The sequence below is a fragment of the Ceratotherium simum genome, chromosome 10, assembly GCF_057802395.1.
Source record: "Ceratotherium simum simum isolate JZ-2026a chromosome 10, ASM5780239v1, whole genome shotgun sequence".
NCBI lineage: Eukaryota > Metazoa > Chordata > Mammalia > Perissodactyla > Rhinocerotidae > Ceratotherium > Ceratotherium simum.
In genome coordinates, this window is record NC_141909.1 from 14,355,845 (window position 1) to 14,376,752 (window position 20,908).

Sequence of the window (20,908 nt, forward strand, 5' to 3'; positions counted from 1 at the left end):
AGCGGGGACAGTAATAAGACCTTGAAATGTGTATTCTGGATTGGCTGAAGACATCCCTAATTCAACCTATAGAAGAAGAGGCATTGGTATTATAAGAGTGGACATGTCTTAGTAATAGACGCACAGATGAAATTTCCAGGCATAAACTCAGATAATCACCTGCAACTGATTAGTTTGCTCCATAAAAGCTAATATGCCATGTCCCTGCCCCACTCCCATGACATCTGTATCAAATTTAATGTCATGATGTGACATAGTGAAGAGCATTTATTGCTTCAGTAATATTTGGACGTTAAAGTTAGTAGAGTGAAAAAAACATTAATTAGGTGACAGGTGTGCATAAAACCAGTCTTAAAGAGTAATTGCAAATGGTAGTGTTTATACTGAATTCCCAAGTTTTCAAAACTACCAGTTGAGAGGATCATGTTGATGCGTGAATGATGCAATTTCTGGAGAAAGCAGAGCAAACTGTGTTAGCCAGCATGAGTATTATCATTCCCTAAAGAATTAGTCTATTTGCAACCAAGAAAAGAGAATATGGGTTTGTTTACTGGATATAAAAATAATTTTAAAAAGCAAGCTTGGTGGATCTGGGGAAACAAATTTGTTTATAGTCATCGTAATTCTAAACATCTGGAGTCCTCACTCTGTCTCCCGCTAATTTCAGCTGCACTTTTGGCAGTACAGGCTCTCTCTCTAGAGTGTGATTCTTCCTCCACCACCATGGAGAAGGGCAGATGTCGGTCCAGGCTCAGTCCTGGAGGTCTGGGCTCATCAACCGATGCTGTCCTGAGGCCCCACTGCTAGCAACATTAGAGATGTGTTACCCTCTGCAGGGAGGACACAGAGGCGGGGTGCTGGGGACATCAGAAGGAAAATTGGTCACATTTTTGCTAATAAAATTCTATAACAATAGGCAACGTCAGAGTGTCTCCTTAGTCTCAAGATCATATTGTAGGTGTTTCATTCAGCTTCCTATGTATGAAACAGACATCCCAGGTCAAGTATTGGAAAGTCTATCGTAAAGACACAGGTAAAATGGAACCACACCTGAAAAATAATCTAACTCAAAGCAGTCTAGGAATCTCTCTCTGCTTCTCTCTGCAATTTTTGGGGATAATTTTTTTATCCTAATTTTACATTGTTCATTGCTTTGTGACTTGCCAGAGTCACTCTAGCCCTACCAACTTGCTTCGTATCTCTTATTTTACTTCCCTTTCTGTCCTCCCTTGACAATTGCCTTAGTTTCTCAGTTTGCTCAAACCAAATCTCTAAGAAAACATTCAGATTAGGCCAGTTCCTACAACATAAGTATGTGACCAGTCTCTGGATTGGCTGCCTTTATGTCAGGTGCCCAAGTATGTTCTTATCATCGATGATAGGACGTGGTCATGGGATACAGACACAGCTACATCAGTAGGGGTGGGGGAAGATTGAACGGGATGACATTTCTTATATAGAGAATAAGCCATCCTAGGCTTCTCTCTGACAACCTCAACCCAAACCCTCTTTAAGCACAATCACTTCATTTGGAAGCTGACACCCAGAAAGGCTCATGTATACAAGGTACACTTACGGGCCTATGTGCACAAACGTACAGATGGGCCTAATGGAGGGATTCAGGAAATCAGAATTCCATAGAACGGAGATAGAATTAGTGAAACATCCACACGTCTACCAGTTTGGCTGTTAAGTTGTGCTCACTCATATAATTGTCAATTTGATCACTAGTTTTCTAATATAATACTTTGTAGCTACATGTAAGAATTTCGATTAGGCTGGAAAAATATGGTTTTCTTGTAAATGCTGTTATTTCTTGATACAACTGGGACTCTTAGGGAACTTCATAAACTATTTTCAGCCAATAGAACATGATTTACAACATCAAATTGTAATTTATTGATGAAAGCTTCTTTTTCATGAGAATTAATGTAATTTCCTAGTGTCCTTACTTACACACTTGGAGTAAGGTATATTATTGATCACCCACATGCCAGACAATTTATACCTGGTTATCTCATTTTCTCCTATTTTACAAAATGGCAGATGAGCTCAGAAAGATTAAGAAACTCTCCCAAGGTCATATAATTGGTAAACGGTAGAGCTGGATTCTAAATCCGGGTCTACTTGACTCAATTACACCACTATACCAAGCTATTTATTAGCAATCGTTAAAATCCAGGGAGGATAAAGATCTAGCATTATCTTTCAAAAAATAATAGGATGCATAACGAAATTTAAAATATAACAAAATAAATGTAAGGATTTGGGAATGGAAAAAGATTATTTGCCTGGATCTATCCATTGGTAGGGGAATAGAGGAGTGGTTAAGCTCACGGGCTCTGGAGGCAGATGCCTGGGCACATAATTTGGCTCTGCCCTTTCCTACCTGTGTAACTGAGCAAATTACTTGAATTTCTTGTGCCTCAGTTTCTTCATCTGTACAATGAAAATAATTGTTGTATTTTCCTGTAACGGCGATTGTGGGATTAAGAGAGTGCACAAGGTTTAGAGAAGTGCCTGGCATGTAGTAAGCACCGAGTAAGTGTGTTACTGTTACCAAGGAAAGAAAACATGTTTGTAAATGACATTTTTGTTTACAGTAAGTGCAGGATCACAGATTTAGTTGTATTTTGATTGGCTTTTGGTTCTTCTGTAGAATAAACTTTCACTTCAAAACATGATAAAAGCTCTTTAATTATACTTATTCAAATATATTTAAAATTATTTTCAGTTCTACAGGGTATTTCTGCAAGTATCCATATTTACAGACACAGCCCTGAACCCTAGTTCAATCTGGTATTAACACTTTGAAGTGTGCTGCACCCTGGATGTCTGAGGCATACTATTCAAGCACTGGGGAACTCTAGGCAGCAGACTTTTAGTAAGGGATCCTATAGTATTCTAAAATCCGAAAGGAAAAGCTACTGTCAAAATATAACAAGCTATTTGACACAGTAAACAATTTGTAAGAAAGTTTCCTTAAGGCGTAAGATTTGTCAGGATATGCATCATCACACAAAAACTGTTGATTATCAAAGCAAGTTGTCATAACCGAAGGGAGAGGGCAGTGTGCAGAAATGTAAAGCGTCTTCGTATATCATTGTGAAACAAAACAGAAGAGTCAAAAATAATGTCTCCTGATTTTAGTCCAAGAAACAAAGATAAAAATGTCTTGGAAAAGTCTTCCTGTGGCTGCTAGGATTGTTTTTTGTTTTATTTTAACTCTTCCTCCCTTTTAGTTCTTGGTTAAACACTGTTTCCCGAGAGATAAGAGAGGTGGGGTCCAGCCCCTAGAGAAGGATACTGGCGCAGCTTCTGTGGCATGGAGATGAGCGGTGCCATTCCAGGGTTCTTGTGAAGAATCTTGTGGAACTGGAAAACAGGAGCCCAGGCGAAGGCCAGGCAATGGGCCCACACCAGGGACTAATGTGAAGATTGCAGCTCCTGAGTTACACAGGCCCTCAGGGGCTTTGCCCACCCCAGGTGGGACACACCAGGTATGGAAACCAGCGGTTAGATCAAACTCACCATTGTTGTTGGTATACTTTCAGGCTAGGGTCCTGTTCATTCATTCATTCAACAAATGTTTACTGAGATCCTACCATGTGCCAGGCGTCGTGCTAAGCGCTAGTCAAGCAAAGGTCAGCAAGCACAAGATATGCTGCCTCCCTTCCTGAAGCCTGCAGTCTAGTGGTGAAGATGGATATTGACCACATAGTGACACAGATAAATGTATAATTGCAAATTGTGATACGTGTCCTGGAGGAGAATGCTGAGAGAGATTGGTGGGAGAGGGTCAGAACTGAGATGAGTGGGTCAGGGAAGGACTCTGAAGAGGTGACATTGAAATTGAGACCTGAAGCATGAGAAGGAACTTGGCAAGGGAGTGAGTGGTGGCCGAAGTGTGTGTTTGGATATGTGTGTGTGTGCTGAGCGGGAGAATACAAAACGAGAGAAAGAGGAAGAGAAGGTGCTAGGAGAACGGACCCTCCGCGGGCTTGCGTGAAGTTCCTCTGGGCTGGAGTACAGACGGGGTGTGGGTTGGAGTCGAGGGATACAAAGAGGTGAAGCAGGAAGCAGTGGACCGGATCCAGAGAACAGAGAAGTTAAGGGGGATGAACTTGAACACTTTTAATCAGGTGAATAACAAGATCAGATTTATGCTTTATGCTACACGTAAAATTGTACCCTGATTATTAGATTTTATATCTCTAATTTTATTATAGCTTGCATTGTTTGGAGACCACTTATTTAAAAACAATAACAGAATTCTGATGGAGTTTACATAGGATTTGTGCAGTTTACTCTACTTCCAAAAATAATCTTTACCCCAGGAATACTTAGATTAGGGAGGATGGTTAGAAGTAAGAAATTCAAGCTGAATTACATATATTAAAACAAGCGACCATGGAAGATTCTAATACAGAGTACTCATGTTGATTCTCAACAGGATGAAGAAAGATGCTAGATAACTGTAATATGTACTTGGCAGAACAACAGATAGGAGCTATCAGAATTACATGGCCATTACATTACACGGCATGGGATAGGATAAATGCAGCTCTGGCTAAGAAAAGGTTTCAGAATCAGGTTGGTGTGAGAAAGAAAAAGCATAATTGGAAAATGAGACTTTCTAATTGCTTATTTTAAAACAAGTAATTTTTAGAATCTTTTCCTAGTATGCTAATTGAAAAAGTCAATTAAAATATGGAAGCAAAAAAGAAAACAGATTAATTAGGAGATTGTTAAAGGGACTAACAATAGGAGTTTTTGCCCATAGGAATAGCTAAGAGACCACTATATCCCATTAGTTTTCCATAGGAAAAGCAATGGATGTTATAGATCTACAATTCAAACAGTTCACAGGACCCTGCTGTATGTATTACTTGGGAATAATTTGAATTCTGTCGTGGTGTGAGCCACATTATTGATCAGCAGACTCTAAAAAGGCCCTTTTGGGAGATAATTCCAGTTGAGGGCCGGGGCCACAGGCTGATCTACTGAATTCTGTCTCTTCCAGGTGAGTCTTGGCCATTCACTGCTTTCAGCACATGATAGTGTTTTCAAGCGAGCAGGCCAGGCTGTGGAATGGAAAACGCTGACTCTAATGATTGAGAGCAGATAGTACGTGCCCTGAAAGTGGCCTGCAGGGACAGTTTCAGTCCAGGAGCCTGCTTTGGACCCCAAAGCGGATCATGGAAAAGCGATGGAAGGACCTCTCAGATTCCCTTGCATTCCACATGTGTGAAACCAACTTAGTGAAATCCTGATGTCAGGAAAGATGCTCTTGTCCTGGTGTTACATTCCTGAAACCTGTTCTTTCTTGGAACCTCTCCTGGACAAGCAGTTTAAACTGGTGGTAGAGGGAACAGTCTCTGGAACTGGACTATTTGGTTTAAAATCCAGTTCTGCTGTTCTTGCTGAGGGACCCTGTGGTCTCCAGTTGCTACATCTGTAAAATGGGGCTAACAACAGTTTCTGCCTCATAGACTTTTGGTAAAGATTAAGAGTTAACAAGTAGAAAGTGTTTGAACAGTTCCTGGCACATAGTAGGCCCTCTATAAGTTTTATTATTATTATCATCATCATCATCATTATTACTATTACTATTAACACTTCTGCATAGTAGATAAAATTATGTAGTATTAAAAACAACATTCCTAATACTAGTTCAATTTCTCCATCACTGTGCTTCTCTCTGGCCTGTCTACCAAGATCTTTAACCCTTTATTTTTCTTGTTCTCATAATCGATGCCAACATTGGCCATTTCTCTCTTCAGAAGAGCCTCAGATCTGTTTTTTCTTTGATATCTTTCCTGCTGAAAGTTGCCAGGGCTGATTAACATGGCATGACTAATCTAGAGATTAAAGCAACTACTCATTATAGTGGGAAAATCCTGGAATTCTGGTTGTGGATTCATCCCAAAATGGTTATATGAACTTTTACGAATAATTTATAATAGTCTGTCTCAATTTTCTCATCTGTCAAATGGAGGTGATCATATTCCCATATCTCATCTCCTTCTGATGGTTGTGAGAGCTTGAGAGACAGCAAAATTTGCACTGAAAAAATAGTAATTTGCTATACATTGCCTATTCCACATCTATTTCCCCCTTGAATGTTCCTAATCCAGTAAAAGGGGAAAGCCATAAAACCAACAGTCACAATAAAAGGTGACACCAGGGAGGTATGTTGGCAACAGTCCCGATAACGTTCTGAGAATTATGAGAAGTTTGTGTGACAGAGGAGACATGAGGCATATCAGCAGAAATGGCAAATTAAGGCAAAATCGATTAAGTCTGGGAGGATTTATTAAGTACCTACAGTGTACACAGCTTGAACGGAAAAATTCAATCAACTAGACCACTGTTTTGGTCCTTGTGACATGTAAGTTGTTTAGCAGTTTTCTAAGTGACTAAGCTGACTGGGTAGATCAGATGCACTCACAGCCTCGGTTTCCCTGCAGTTTCAAAATCTCTCAAGGTTTTTGAAAGTGGGGAAAAAAATAAAGAGCTTGATTTGATTTATATCGGTTCATCATTTTTATGGGTCTAAGTCAGGTGGCACAGGCTGAGTTTAACGTTTGGTCTGAACTTTCTCTTCCTTCTCCAGCACATTTCCAGAAGGATATGGGCAAGTAAAAGTGTGGGGGGAGAAAATGGTTGTTTACATGAGGGCTTAATGGATAACATTAACTATGGGACTGCATAGCTCTACTGTCAGGCCAGTGACAGATTAGGCTTTTAGGCTTCTTTTGAATTTAAATAAACTAATTGAACTACATGAGCTCCTTGTATATTAGTTCCAACCACATAATACAGCAATAAAATACAAGCACATAGGGCATCGGAATTAGAGGAAACTGTGGATTTGGGGAATCGTTTCAAGCAAATGATAACCAGAACTTCCATTGAAATGAACAATTGCTCATATAGTCAATATTATGTATGAATTTATAATAAGAACTTTCTGTTTATTAGTAATTTAGTTCAATTTATGTTACAATTCATCTTTTATAGTCTATATATGCAATTCTCTTGGTAAATAGCATAAAATGTTGTACTGATTAAAGACAGATAAAAGAGGAATATTTACAATCTTCTCTTTTCTGGGGTGTGTTTCTTTCACTCTGTTGCTTCCATGGCATGGAGGAAATGTGTGGGAAGATATAAGGAAGATTGGAAAAGTAGCCAGACTGGGAAACTAGGGAAAATCACAAAGACTGATAGTCAGTTACCAACATCTCCTACCCACTACCTGTCATGGTACAGCTATGAGTTTAGGGCAGGATAAGGAAAAGTGTGGATCAGGCTGTGTAGGTGGATGGCCTACGTCACAATGGGAACTGTAGTTTAGTTTGCATTCTTCCCAGAAAACCATACGAACAGGCATAATGTATCATTCTACTGTTGCGCCTGGGCTACGGGGGTGATGCCCAGGGCTCCCCTCCAATGCCAGTGCTTTTGCCGTCCTTAGATGGAGCTGCAAAGGCTTCTGAATCTTCCCATCTCCAGATGTGGATTTAGGGCCACCTATTATCACCGGGGAAGCTGGAAAGCCTTGGGGCCGTCACCAGGGCTTTCTGAATAGATCTGTGACTCATTCATTATTATGCCAATTTGGCTGCCCTATTCCTGCAAGCACTGTTGGCGTATGCTGTTAAGACAATTTTGTGACCATTTTAAATAGGCAGAACATAAAAACTAATAAATGAGGAGGAGAGGCAAAGAGGGTCAATTGTTTGCAGTTTGCCATTTCAAAGCATGTTTAAATCTCTTTTTTTAAATGGATTTTGGTTGCCTAGGCAGTTTTAGTTTCTCTACTACTTGTGTCTTGTGATTGGGAAGAGGCATTTGACAGTTTGATTAAGAGGCCAAGCCCTGTCTTTACTGGTAAGGATTATCTATCCTGTTAACTTTATGTTAACTGAAAATGTGCCAGTCAAGAGAAATCAGTGAGACCAAAAATAGCCCCTCCGCTCTCCAGAGATTTAAGGAAACGAATTTCCAGGCATCAGATGCTTCATTTGAAAATTATTTTATTTAACTAGAAGATAAATGTCTTCTGAGTCACAGAGGTACATTGGTTAGTGTGGATTGTGATGATACATCAACATAACAAAAGCACTCTACTGGCTGTTGGACTTCATAGTGTCTAGATTTCCTAGCATCACATTCATGAATGTGTGCATCACCTTGGCCATGGGTGAAACAGAAACTCTATGAAATATTAATATCACAGCATTAGGATTTTTCCTGTGGGGGAGGGCAGGTCTTTCTAGTCTATGACTTATACTTCTCTTCAAAGCCCACAGTACAGGGACCCTCACACGGTGGGCACTCAATGCGTGTTATCAAATGATTGTCCTCCTTTCTTTCCTTCAGCAAATCTGGTTAGGCCCCTTTTATGTGCCAAGCCTGTGATATTAAATGGACAATTAAAACACAGAGTGATCAATGCCACCATAGCAGAATTCAAGGCGCTGTGTGAACTCACTACAGGGGCTCCACCTTGTGTAGTGGCCAAGGATGACTCCAGAGGAAGGGACATTTCACATTCGAGCCAACGTCTTTACCAGACTATCAAGTGGGGTGTATGTGGAGGGAAGGGGGTGGGGAGTAAGAGTTGGCAATTTGGTGAATTAAAACAAGCCGGGCTAGGGCCGGCCCCGTGGCTTGGTGGTTGGGTGAGCGCGCTCCACTGCTGGCGACCCGGGTTCGGATCCCGGGCTCGCACCGACGCGCTGCTTCTCTGGCCATGCTGAGGCCGCGTCCCACATACAGCAACTAGAAGGATGTGCAGCTATGACACACAACTATCTACTGGGGCTTTGGGGGGAAAAGTAAATAAATAAAATCTTTAAAAAAAAACAAGCCAGGCTAGTTCACAACCATTCTGTGGGGGTTAAATTCCTGAAGCCTCACAGAGGCCATCACACAGCACCTGGACAAAGTCAACGCTCAGTAAATATTGTCTGCTATTTTTATCATCAATTGTTACCAGTTCCAGAAGCTGGTCATTTTCTAAATAAGTGAAATCTATCCAAAGATACAAAACCTTATTATACAGCTTCTGTTATTGTATAGTCTATTTCAGTCTGATTTGAAAACCATGTGGTGAATCAGCTGCCCCCACAGAGGGCTTCCTGGAATTCGGACACAGACAGACAGTCAGCCTTAAAGGCTGACATTTAGCGGGTATGCTCCTGTACAGCTGGGCCATTCATCAAAATCCTGGAAATGCTCCTGTCCCAGTTAGAACATAGCCACTGTCCCAAGCCTGTCGAGTGTCAGGTGTTTTCCGCACTTCTCTGGTCACTCCAGCCCCTCCTCCTAAATCCCACCACCTCCCCCTCCTGGATCCCAGGAATCAGAGTTAAATCTGGCTCAGCAGGGGACCTCCAAGACCCAGCTCTGGTACATTCTGATTGGTTGCTGCCTACCTGGGAGATGTTTATATTAAAATATTTTGCATATCACACTTGATTATCAATATACTTGTGACAAAGCCAGAGTGGCCTGGTTGCTGGTGTCAGAGCTGGGAAGTCTTCCAGGAGGAGGAGGGAGACGGGGTGGGTGAGGTATGGAGCAGGGCATGGGGAAGGGGTGGGGAGGATGAGGAAGACGACTGAGAAAAAGACCAGGAAAACAAGGACGCTTGGGTGAAGAAGCACCAGAAGGAGAAGGAGAGATAGGGTACCCTTTTAAGAGCGCATTCATTTTCACTAATGCAAGAAAAGAACACTCCTCTCAGGCTGGTTTGGATTACTTGGCGCCTTGGGACTGACCTGCAAACTGAACTGCAGCAGGAAGAAGCTGTACTTTGTTCAGAAAAAACAGCCTGGGAAGCTGTAGGGCGTGGCATCTTGCCCCACTGTATGGGCGTTTATGCACTGCTTCGGGAAGGATAAACTGAGTGGCATTACACAGAAGAGTGTGGGACTTATCTGTCTCCAGAAGGTAGAAGCCTCATGCCTCCATTCCTTTATTCATTCAACAAACATTTTTGGAGCATCTCCTCTATGCCAGAATCCGGGATGGAATTGCACACAGGGTAAGACGTGGTCCTACCCTTGATAAAAATAGCTAAGACTTATATAACAGTGCATGTGTCACGTACCAGGCAGTTCTAAGTGCGTTTTGTAGATCATATTCTAATCTTCAATACAAGATCTTACCAGAGGGACTGTTAATATTCCCACGTCATGGGATGAAAGGGAGGCACAGAGACAGGAACTAACCTTCCAAGGTCGTATAGGTAGTAAGTGGGAGAGCTGGGCGTCCAACACAGGCAGACTGGCTGCGGAGTCTGTGCTGTTGCCCTACTGCAGAGCCGTTTTTTGAAATCCGCTGGAACATTTGGATCACACCTTGAAAAGCATTCTTCACACACAGTATCTTATTACAGCTTCACAACATTCTTGTAATGTTACCACAATTTAAAAGTAAGGAAAATGAAGCCCAGAGAGATTTGAAGATACTTTCCAAGGCCATGTTGTTAAACTCAACCAGGGCTACCTTCTAGTGTCCCATGACTAAAAAATATGCCCTCTCCACTGCCCCTTGCTGTCAGTGGGAGAAGCTATGGGGTGACAGGTTTTTGGTTTGACATATGAAAGATCTGTTTAGAACAGTGTGGGCAACCTTGTGTGATAACGAAGGTTAGGAAGGTGACACTGGATGGTCAGTGTTACGGGTTGAATTGTGTCTTCCTGGAAAGATATATTGATGTCTTAAGCTCCACTTCCTTAGAATGTGACCTTATTTGGAGATAGGGTTTTTATAGAAGCAATTAGGTTAAGATGAGTTCATCAGGATGGGCTCTAATCCAATATGACTGGTGTCCTCATAAAAAGGAGAAATTCAGACACAGGGACAGACATACACAGAGGGAAGACAATGTGAAGAGACACAGGGAGAAGATGGCCATCTCTAAGCCAAGGAACGTCTGAGGCTATCAGAAGCTGGGAGAGAGGCCTGGAACAGACCCTTCCCTAGACCTTCAGAGGGAGCAGGGCCCTGCTCACACCTTGTTCAGACTTCTAGCCTCCAAAACAATGAGAGAATAAATTTATGTTGTTCTGAGCTACCCAGTTTGTGGTACATGTTACAGCAGCACTGGGAAACTGATGTAGTCACCTATAAGAAATGCTAGATAATGCATTTTCTCATGAGAACAGAGGCTACACCAGCAAAACACTATGCTATATTCTAACACAAAGATTTGGTTCTGTGAATGTGTATTCTAATTTTTTTCATGAACTCAGGTAACAAGATCCCTCAGTCTGATCAAAAATAAACTACAACAACTTCCAAATCCTTAAAGAGTACAATGATTTTTTGCAAATGAAACTAGTCAGCTTAAATGCTATCAGATTTTTCATATGGAAGACTTAATAGGAGAGATTTATTTTAGTAAAAGACAAAATGTTTCACTAAAGAACTCATTAGTAATGCATAAAGGCCTACTGAGTCTCTGAAGATCCATTTTCAAAGAGAAATGTTGGGATAATTTTTATATCCTGATTACAGAGAAAGATTTGATAAAAATTGTCCTTGATATTAAAATTGCATGGGGCCAGGGAGAGGAGGGGATCGTTCAGTCAAGCAGGAAGAACGTCAAAGAAAATGGGTAAATTTGGCCAGCATTTGAAGTTGCTTTTACAAAGTTCGATATGCATTTCCGTGGTCTCACTCATGAAGTGAGGCCACCCTTACAGGCACTTGGATGCACAGAGGGACGATGGTAGAGAAGAGGGTACAGAGAAGAGGCCTGTTGTGTTCAGTCCATGTCTCCTGTAATTCCACCCTCCTGACCACCTCACCCATTCATTCTTTCCCAGGTTCCCAGGACACACCCTGAACTGAGGCTGGGTCTTTGCACCTGGCTGATACCGACTCAATACCCCTGTTTGATGGCTAGATGACTGCTCTGTCCCAAGCCCCAAATTTCTGCCTTCCTCTGGATCTTGTTCACCCACTGGGTGTCCCAGTTCTTACGTTCAAGGGTACCACAGAGCTTCTCTCTTCACCTCCATGTTTCGGGTCTGAGATCCTCCTCCCTCCAGGCTCCTTCCCCAGGCTGGAGCTCTGCTTGGCTTCTGCATCTGGAAAACCCTGCCCATGGGAGGGGCCCTGTGGCCCAGTGGGGACAGCTGCTGCCTGCCCACAGACCCAGCAGGGGTCATCTTCCTGGATTTGTCACCCACCCTCAGTGAACACCCTGCTAATTTTTCTCAGGCTTCCTGCTGCTGGATATTTCTTCAAAATGTACCTGGGAAGGTGAAGACTTTGAGACAGCACTCTTGGGCTCACGATCAACATCTCTTCTGTCCAGTGGGCAGAACTAACTCCAGACTCTGGAGTTCCTTCTGGTTGGATCCAGCCAAATGTCGAGAGATGACATCACTCTCTCTCCCTCTTAGGACCTCTCCATAAATTATTTGTGGAGGAAGCATCTTCCTTTAGCAAACGCTAAATGTTCCCCATTTGTTGCTATTGGTTGGATACTTAAGCTCCTGATAGTCCAGAAACTGCTGGTCAAATTTACTTGTAAACTGAATCGATCCATTATTAGAGAATCCAATGGTTTTTTAAAAAGAGAATTACATATATGGAAATAATATTGGTAACATTTATTGAGCAAATAAATCCCATTATTATTATTATTGACTACTTTTATATACACGTTAGGCACTGTGCTGAGTGTTTCACATGCATTGTCTCAGACAAACCCATGAGAAAGGGAGGCACTCTTAGGATCTCCAGTTTATAGATGGGAGACCTGAGGCTTGGGGAGATTAACAATCTTGTCCTAGGTCATGCAGGTAGCAAGAAGTAGAACCAGGATTTCAACCCAGGCAATGTGACCCCTGTGTCACTGCTATTAATCACTGTGCTTCTTTCACATATTCTTATAATTATAAAAATGAGGTTTATTGAAAGCTTGAGATGTGCCAAGCATAAGGCTAAGGGCTTTACAGGAATAATCTTGTTCTTGTTCATTATAAGCCTCTGGGGTAGGTCTTATTTTCATCTTCATTTTGCAAATGTGGAAGCCAAGGCTCAGAGAGGTTAAGTAACTTACCCAAGGTCACACAGCTAGTAAGGAGAAGATCCAAGATTTGAACCTACTCAGCCTGGTTCAGCCAAAACTGCCACACTCTGAGAATATAAATTACTGATTCCTACCATATTCCTGGTACTATGTTAGGCCCAAGTGGATGCAAAGATGAAAAATAAATCGCTCCTATCTTTAAGAAACTCTAGATACATAGATCTGCAGTGAATATACACATGAATAGAAGAAAGGGAAAAAGCCATAGTAATAAGTACTATTTAAGTCTAATATTAGCCTAAAGGACCCATGTAATGTTTCATAAATCATACATTCTTACAAATCCAATTAAAGTGATTGAGTACAGTTTATAAGTATGGTTGAATTTTAATACATCAAACTGATAATTGAAGGGAACAACCAAAGTAGGCCACTCTCAGCACATCTCCAGGTATTAGGGCAGAAGGAGGCACCATTAATAGCCCAGGGACTACCCTGTTCTGGGGAGATCACAAGCTTTCGGGATCTGCAGGTGAGGCACCTGGATTTCAGGGAGATCAATGGATTATGCACATATCAAACCATAGTTCAAGAATTATGCTGTGCGTGTTAGGCACATACCTATGCTTTGCTTATTGAAAAGGCCGAAAGCCCCAGATGAGGGCAGTTTCCCCAAGAACAGTGTGGAGGGTGAGGAACTCTCTACCTCCTTTAGACGAGCCCAGTGTGCAACATCTGCCTGTCCTGGGCACCTCAGCGTCTGACAATGTGTGGGATCCACAGGGAGGGCATGCAGTTTTGTGCTGTTTTTATATGACCAGTACTTTGTTTGTTTTTATCTACTCAATTTCGTCTGTTGCTTCTGTGATCAATAAAGATAGTCGGGCAGAATGAGGCGTACGGCCCCTGGCTCTGGGGCCCAGTGAATCTTACAGGATCACACAGAATTGAACCTGTGACTGAGAAGTGCTTCATCTATCACGAAGCCCCACATCTCCCACATGGAGTTATCTGGCCCTGGTTATGTATCCACTGGTCTCCTGCATCACCCCTCGCTTTTCATTCCCACTGCCACCATCAGGCCAGTGCAAGCCACTGGGTGTGGACCCATGCTGACAATAGACCGCTCATCCATCTCCCCTCCAGCAGCGCTCAGCCCTTCGTTCACTCAACAAATGTTTGTTGCATATCTACCTACTATCTGCCAGGAAACATTCTAGGAACATGGGCTATATCAGTAACAAAACTCACGGATATCCCTGTCCTCACGGAACTTAGCTTCTAGTTAGGGCAGACAGGCAATGAGCAATAAGTATAAATACGTAAGTATAGAGTAGAATGTGCCAAGTTCTATGGGGCAAAAAGAGTAAGATACATAGGATGGGGAGGGCTGTAGGGGCTTCGCTTGCCCTTTTAAATTTGGTAAGCAGGGTCGGCCTTACTGAGAAGGTAATTTTGGAGCAAAGACTTGAAGGAGGTGGAGAGTTGGGCACGGCCTGTATCTGGAGAAGCATATTCCAGGTGGAGAGAACAACCAGTGCAAATGCCCCAAGGAGACAACATGCCCGGCCTGCCTCAGGCCAGTGCACGTGGAGGTGCACGAGGAGAACAGTGCCCCTGGGCACCCTGCGCCAAGGCAGAGTTGTAAAGGAGGTCAGAGAAGTAACAGAGGCTTGATCATGGACAGCCTTGTAGGCTATTGTAAGGACTTTGTTCACTTTGAAGGAAATGCGGATTTTGAGAACAGAAAGTGACATGATCTGACTGACATTTTAGAAGGGTCACCCTGGCTACGGTGTTGAGAATGGACAGTGGGGGCCAGAGTAGGCACGGTGAGACCAGTTACGCTGTGGCAGTCCCTCCCCTGGATCCAGGCTGGTGGCAGTGGAGGTGGTGAGCAGTGGTGGGTTCTAGTGCTGTTTTGAGGGTAGACCCAACAGGATTTCCTGATACGGAAAGTGAAAGAGATAGTCAGGGAGGACGTAGCGTTTTGGGCCTGAGCCCTGGAAGGGTGGAACTGACATCAACTGAGATGCAGAAGGCATGGTTCAAGCAGGTTTTGGGGAAATAGCAGGAATTGTGTTTTGGACATACTGAGTTTGAGGTGCCTAGCATATAGCAAAGCAGAGGTGTCAAGCAGGCCATTAGAGATAGGAATCGCAAGTTCAAGAGAGAGCTGTGGTCTGGAGATGGACGTTTGGAAGGCCTGGGCATGTGAAAGTATTGACAGCCATGAACAAATCTCCTCAGTTATGGCTCTGGGTGCATCACTCTCCCTCTCAGAACCTCACAGGACACCCATTCCTTCCAGAATGATGTCCAGATGTCCTTCTCTGTGGGCAAGGCCTCTCGTGTTGTCAGACAGCGAGCTTCCTTTCCAGTCTCACTCCTGCTGTTCTCTTTTCATGCAACCTGGATCCAAGTCTGGTTGGAGTTGGGAAACCTGAGGACTGATGCCTTCCTGCCTCCTCTATGACTTTGTTCAAGCCATTTCTATTCCTTTATCTTCTTCTCCATTTCTGATGGTTCAAATTCTACTTCCTTTCCAAGGCCCAGTTTAACTGACCTTGCTTCGCATGAATCATTCTCCATCGTCTCCCCAACTACCCTGGGGAAAGTATTTTTGCCTTCCCTGAACTTCTCCAGCAATCTGCACCTCTCAGGCGGTGCATAACACCTAATGCCTGCTCCCATCATTAGGGCTGTCGGCACTTAATCTCAGGGCTTTATTGAAAGTTGCTCCTGAGCAGGAGTTCTGTCATTTGTCTCAGAATAGCCAATAATATAGAGCACAGTGCCTCGAAGAGAGCATGTACACCGTCAATGTTAGCTTAAACAAATGAATCTTTGGAAGACACAGATTTTGCAAGACAAGACCCGTGTAAACCTGGCGGGATGAAATCTCGGGGGTGAACAAATATAAATTGAAGATGATTTTCACTGCTTTAGAGGCTCTTTCTTCCCATTTAATGATCCTTAAATAGTACAAATACGTACCAGAATCTGATAAAAGTATATGCAGTAGGATTTTTTTTTCTATGAGGACAAAAAGTACTATTACAAGGAGTTTTAAAATAGACTCAATGTAGTCCCTAAATTGAAAATGCCAACAAGTATGTGAATTCCTTTTACCAATAATGCAAACAACTACAAATTAATACAAATAATTTACATATATGAAAATAGTTTTCATTTTCATGAAGGCTTGCTATATGCCAGATATTTTATATACATTGACCCTGCTTCTCACAACAACCTGGAATCTGGTATCATTATCTTTCTTTCACATATTGAGTGAATTGAGAGAAGTAACTCACTTATGTTGAATAGCTTGTTGATGGTCACAGAGCTAGCAGGTGGGAGAATCAGGATTCTAACTTAGCTCTCTTTAAAGCCAAGGACGAAATTCCTTGCATCCTGTCATCTGGCCTCCTCCCCTCCTCCTGGAAGCCCTCAGAGCTGGAGTTGCTGACCTTGATGTCCAAGCTGCTGATGGTCTTGGTAGAGGAAATATATCGTGGCAAGATGCTTCCAATAATCATGTCCTTGGACAGAATTCACTGCCATTTTCAATCATTCATTCATTCAGTGCATATTTAATGAGCACCTCCTCTGTGGCTGGCACTGCTCTCCACACTGGAGAAAGAGTAATGCTCAAAACAGGCCAAAGTCCCTACCCTCAGGGAGCTTACATTTTAATGGGGGAAGACAGACACTAAACAAGATGAATAAGTAAAACATATAGTGAGTATGATGGTGACAAGTGCTAGGGAGAAAAATTAATCTAAGGGGGATAGGAAGTGTGTGGGTGGGGAACTTTGCATTTTTTGTTAGGGTGATTAAAGAAGGTCTCAATGAGAAGACGCCAGCTGAGACCTGAAAGAGGCAGGAAAACAAGCCTGGTAGGTCCTGGTAAGAGGAGACAGGAAGTGCAATGGTCCTGAGGCAGGAGTGTGCCTAGAGTACTCTAGAATAGCAACCAGGACAGTGTGGCTGGAGCAGAGTAAGAGTAGTAATGAAGACTGGAGGGGTGAGGAGAGGGAGGTGACCAAGGAGTGGAGAACCTTATGGGTCAATCAGAAGGACTTTGGATTTGACTCTGATTGAGATGTAGAATCAGTGGAGGGTTAATGCACTGGATGATATTACCCAGAGGTTTCCATGTTCTTCACGTAGTTTTTAAATGTATTAGCAACTTTAATAAATTATGAGAAAGTGCATTATGTCAGACTCCCAATCACTGAATATTGCTGATCTCATACAGATCTCCGTTTAGCACTGCCCTTGTGATCAGGATGCAGGTCAGAGGCTGGGAGAGCATGAAGGGCTTAAACACAAGAGGCCCAAATGGGGGGGCCACCATAGCTCCAGCACGCCAGCCCCCTGACCTTTCCTGCTCTCTTTCTTGAAAGGAGATGGGTGGCTATCCCCTCAGCCTCCACCTCAGCCTTAAAATCCAAACAGCTAGGAATGGATCAGGCCGTCTCTGCTACCACCTCTCGGAGCAGCGCTGTAGGGATAAATCCATCCATCAAAGGCTGTTTAAGCAACAGGCTGCAGATGCTCCTCTAAGAAGAGCAGAAAGAGGAGAAAAAGTCTTTGTGACCAAGCACGGAAAAGTCCTGGTCAAACTCCTGCCAACCCAATTTACACCTCACTATATCAAGTAATCTCAAATCTCGTTTCCCCCAGTTTCCCCCTCCGGTTCAATAAGATCTTTTTTTTTTTTTTTTCAATTTAATGAGTACCCTACAAAGAGAACATTGGCTGATTAGAACATGAATTTCTCCTGCTGTACCCTCTGTGAAAGGGCTGGGCCTAATAATGTGTCGTGAGAGAGCTGGAGGGCAGCTAGAGGTGTAGAAAAGGACAACAGAGAGAACCACTGAAAACTTGACTCAGAATAATCAGATTGACAGCTCAGTTGCTATTTTCAGGATTTAACGTGAACAGATTGGACCCACCTTTAGTCTGGCAAATGTTAGGATGCTAAGAGTATCAGACCTTTACCGAAAATGGAGCCTCCATTTTCAAGTTCATGGTCCTGAGATATTGGGGCACTTTTTGGCACATATACATGCAATTCCTTCTAAGAACTTTCTGGAACTTATTTTACTGTGAAATTATCAATTTACTCTGAAATATTCCCTCTGTAGAGCATTGCTAGGTCAATGGAGGGGAGTTTTTGCCAGGGGAACATGGATGTGTATGCCACCAAACAGTGCTTGTAGACTAAATAGTATCTTGCAAATATATGTATTATAGTCTCCAAGGTTATAAAATGCTGTTGTCAGGAATAAAATGCAGATTGAAACACACAACAGTTAATTGAATTCACAAGGACTTTTGTAAAGTGTCTTCTAGATCAACAGATAGTAAAAACATAATTAGCAGTCTAGGGGCTCAGAGAAAATTTTTTAATGTTCAAAAAGGAATTTTAATTCTTCAGAAGCCTATAAGTAGTAAATGATAAATAATAAATGAATGTAAGTTGTGGGCTACTGACATTTCAAGTCTAAACTCAATGGCTGTCGTTAGAGCAAACTAGGAGTCAGTGAGACCAATGTAAGGAAGATGCATTCCGAAGGTCTCCCGGGTCTCTGAGCCCCACCGTTATAGACTCACATCTTGGAGATATTTCTTACTCTTTCTGGTTCAGGCCTTTTACAATGAAAATAACCCTGAAATCATTAAAACTTCAGCGTGAAGTAATTTGTTAATGACTTTGCTCAGGTCAAAGAAAATAGTAGATATCATGAAAAAAATGTGAAATTAGGAAAAGACCCTAGAAAAGAGAGGGGAAGTGGTAGAAGTGCTGCCAAGTGGAAGAGAAACTTACTTCTTTTTATCATGAGAGTGTGTCGGATGCTATCAAACACTTTTTCTGCATCAATTGAAATGATGTGTTTTGTTCCCCCTTCATTCTGTTCAAGTGGTTTATTACGTTGGTTGTTTTCCGTATGTTTGGAAGCGCTTTGTCAAAGGCTGGACAAGTTTGTGACAAGTGCACCTGTACTTTTCTTCCATGAATCAATTTTTTCAAGTTATTGCCTAGGCTGGCTCATTTCTAGATAGTTCTCACGTGCCGTGGGGATTTGAAAATTAGAAACTTTTCAGTGTTTCAACTCAACACTCAGAGCTACTTCTTGGTCATAGTTAGTTGGTTTCATTCAAATTAATACCAGAGGTAGAAGCTCTTTTCCTTATTTCGAAGAAATAGCAAGACCGAAACTGGGACAGAGAAGAATTATCCGAACAATTAAATGAACAATGGGGCAGGTTATGCAAAAGGCAGAATATTCGTGCTGGGGAGTTCACAAGATGAGATTTAACCAAGGTGCAGAGGTCTAGGAAGGTGCTATGGGCAGAGGACTGTTGGATCCTAACCCATCACTAGCCCCTTGACAGTCCTTCAGCACGTGCTTAATTCAGCCGGCTCCAGTAACTGCAGAAGCAAACAGAGAGGGCTTCTGCGTGACCGGCAACATCCACATATGTTAAAAAAAAAATCATTCCTAAAAACAAAAGCTAGTTCAAGAAATTGACTAACAGCTTTTCCAAGTAATAAAATTTCAGTTTGCTATTTTTGCATTTCTGAAATCTTTTCCCTTCCTTTTAACTAAAAAATGTAATCCCATAAAGCATAATTAGAAAGTGAAGCTTGTGTGAGCTGCCTTGTTCTCTTAAATTTAATTGTAAACATTATTAAAAATTGGTGATATATAGGGGGATCTTAACAGCACCACCCTATCATAATTATTACTATGTTGGAGGACTCCTTTTAGATGTTTTCCACATTTTTGTGAAGTTATAATCTTGGTGAACAAATCATTTTATCTCCTGATTATTCTCAGTGAGCCCATTATCAACTTGCTCCTCTCTGCTGCTGGGGAGTCTTGTTTATGATGCCTGCATTATACTCCCTTGAAAGGATGCACCACAATTAAGTCAACTATTTCTCTCATTTTGATTGTTTACAGTTTTGCACTTTCATAAATAGTTTTGTGACAGGAAGCATTTTCACACACACGCTCGCTACCCCCCCCATTTTTATTTCCTCAGTTTAAGTGGAATTATTGGATTAAAGAGTATGGATTCTTGCATGGCTCTCAAATGTACCTTGAATCAGCATATTTTTAAGTGTAATCTTCTCTGAGCACTCAGCCTATCTAGATGTTTTTCTCAAGAACTAATCATATTACACTGATTTTTATCAGACAGTGAGCACGTGTTTTTCTTTTTGCCTTAACTGCCAGGAAACCCAGAACTAAAGTTCAAATCCAATAATGAGTTCATCTCAGGTGACCCGTAATATGTTTCTCATTTCCTTTGGATCGATATTCTACTTTGTTATCCCTTTTGAAAACGATGATGCTGAATTTTGAAAGTTCCCTCAAATTTCTTTTAGGAACAGGTAGGTTATAGAACTCACACACACGCACAAACATGCATACAAACGTGTATTAATCATATCTAACATAAAACTTCTTCATGTAATTAGCACTGTAAAATCAAAATTCTTGAACCTGGAATCTATGAGACAATCTAGTACAATCTCCTCCTTTTACAATAGAAACACTGGGCTAGAGAGAGAACATGGCTTGTCTGTTTGGAGTTAGAGCCATGACTAACTAGAACCCAGCATCTTCATGCCCAGTCCAAACCCTGAACAAAGCCTGAGGAACTGATTACTTGCTGTACCTTACACCTTGGCATTTCCACCAGGGGCTCAGTCATGAAGCATCTCTCTCCGTGACACTTTTCATCTTTTTCTCTTCTTTTGATTTCATGTTGCCACCATTCTCTGTGAGGCACACATTATTTCATTCCTAGAACACAGATTCTGCC

General features: G+C 42.1%; 1 protein-coding gene across 7 annotated transcripts in view; it reads right to left on the reverse strand.

Annotated features, from left to right (window-relative positions):
• MBNL2 (muscleblind like splicing regulator 2) overlaps positions 1-20,908 on the reverse strand; it is a 161,275-nt gene that overhangs the window by 53,577 nt on the left and 86,790 nt on the right. The gene's annotated exons all lie outside the window — the stretch shown is intronic.